Raw genomic sequence first — 2,472 nt, forward strand, 5'->3', positions numbered from 1 at the left:
ATACTTCAGTCTAAGATTTTTCATAGGAAAGGGCATTCACCATAATAATTTCTAAGCTGTTCTACATTCACAGTTGTATTACTGTAACCACGGAGTACCTGTGTAGGTAACCAAATGCAATACCAAATGCTATTCATATGAACTTGCCATTTTAGTACATGATCAGGCCAGTACTGTTACCAGTTCTCCCATAAACTCTGTTAGTTTTGCTCGTTGGTGGGGATTTTTTGTTATCAGCTTTGAATCAGTTATCCTACTGTGTAGTTTACTGACCTTTCATGCAGCTATAGCTCCCCCAATGCTATCTTTCTTTAGAATCTACTGTGCAGCTCATTTTTCTTATATACTCAAGGAACAAGAGAAGACAAGTAGCTGCTTAGACTATGCCCATTTCTACACTACAGGCATTTGCACCAATTCATAAATGAAGTTACATCAATGCATGTTTATCTGGGTAAGGCGTGGGATGTGAGTCCAAGGCAGATGAGCTAACATATAAAGGTCACATCGAGCTCATTTTTCTGTTTCTGTGATTTCTAAGAAGAGGGAGTGGAGGATAAACCAGCATATGGGAAGTATGTTTACTCTCTTATTTTCAGATCTCGTGTATTGGTGCCCAGCAATGCCAGCTGAATGTGGATTCAGGAGTTGGGGGAGGACTATCGGTCACCTAAGCTCCCTTTACTTGGGCAGAGAGAAATAATGGTAGTCCTTCAAGCTATACTCCTGAACTACACTAATTTGCTTTGCAATGCGGGGTGTGACCGTGAAACCCCTCTGCAACTAGAGAGGCAACTGGCTTTACAGAGAGCCTTATCTAGAGCAGTTTGTCATAGTTAATAAGGAAGGCACTTCAAGATGTGACATAGTTAAATCAGTTTTCAGAAAGTGATTTCAAGCAAGCTCTTTTACAGGATACATCTTTCGTTATTGGTACTAATTGCTTGAATGCCAGATATCTAGAGGAAGAGGTGAGTAAATGGAAAACAATGTTACAGAAAAATAACAGTGAAATATGTAGGAGTCAAAGCAGGTGGTAGAGCCATGTGACATTAGATTTGCCGAGTACAATTTGTATTCTCTCAGGTTCTGTATTATCTGCCAAATATTACCTTAACTTCTCAGAATCCAGAAGAAAAATTACCTTTGTCCTTATTTTTGCACAGTATTTGCTACTGTTTTATATTATTACTAATTTTTAATTAATATTCTTTAGCCTCGTACTTGCAGTCTACTACTCATAAGCCTAATAATGAGAAACAAAAACACCCTAGGTAAGTTACTCGTAGGAATGTTAAGCACAGCTGCTTGGGCAGTCACACATTGCACCGACTTTGTGCAACAGAATTCAAAGGGACAGGAACAACCTTAAAGTATAATAAAAGCAAGGCATACTAATGTATGCATCAGGGTAATACTTTAATAACTAATGCATAGTGAAGAATACAAAAGCACATAACTGAATTTTTTTGAAGGCCTAGATCACAGCTGCAACTAGACCGAGTTGGGAGGAATGTCAGAGAGCTCCGCTTTGCGTTCTCTGCCAGAAACATTTTCTGCCTCGGCTTCTGTGCATCACGCCTGGTGTAAACCAAGCACGAGGGTGGTGTAAAAGGCTCCATCTGTCGTGTTGGCTCAGATCCACTTGACAGAAGCCAGAACCCATAAGAGATGAGAAATCAGAATTGTGAACCCACTTCCTCCTCTCCCTAATTTGCCCTTCCCCAGTTTGTACTTCTCCAGGAGCAAGAGAGACAGTGTCTTGTTCTAGTTGCTGCTTGCAAAATGAGGGGAGTGGGGATGCTTCATGCATCTTCCTCAGTCCTCCCATAACAGCACAGGGACCACTCACAATTTAGACTAAAGGAATTAAAATTCTTAAAGAAAGAAAATGTTTTCCAAAGAATGGTAGAAACCAGTCATTTCACCACTTCAGAAAGCCAATGTACACTTCCTGGCTGGTTGCTCTGCCTCAGGCTGGTTTCAGTTCAGTATTCAGAAAATGCCAAGTAAATAGTAAATCAAGTTCCAGTTAGAACAGTCCTTGCAACAGGCTGGTGTAGCAAAACATTTCTAGATTATGCAATGTCTTTCTAGGCAGTAGGAATGCAAAGACTCAGTCTTGTCAGTAGGTTCTTGTTGAGATGCGAACTGTTAGTTACAGGGCTCATCATCCCCATGGAGCACCTATGCAATGCTACCTTAGCAGGGTCACAGCTTATCAAGATAACTCAGAACCGCTTATATTCTTTGTTATTTTCTAAACAAAGCTTTTGCTCTGGACTTATGGTAGCTCCTCTTTAACTCAGTCATGATATGGTCACAAAATAGATGGGGCCCTTTTACAGCCATATTGATCCCAGTCAAGGACAGAGTTGTACACTTTCCACGTGGAGTTCAAATAGTAAACAAAAGACTTGTTTTGTAGGAAGCACATCCTGAGGCTGGAGAAACTTGGATTCATTCTGGGTG

Source organism: Pipra filicauda, unplaced genomic scaffold, assembly GCF_003945595.2.
Source record: "Pipra filicauda isolate LSUMZ 115617 unplaced genomic scaffold, ASM394559v2 scaffold91_size2508729_pilon, whole genome shotgun sequence".
Classification (NCBI taxonomy): Eukaryota; Metazoa; Chordata; class Aves; order Passeriformes; family Pipridae; genus Pipra; species Pipra filicauda.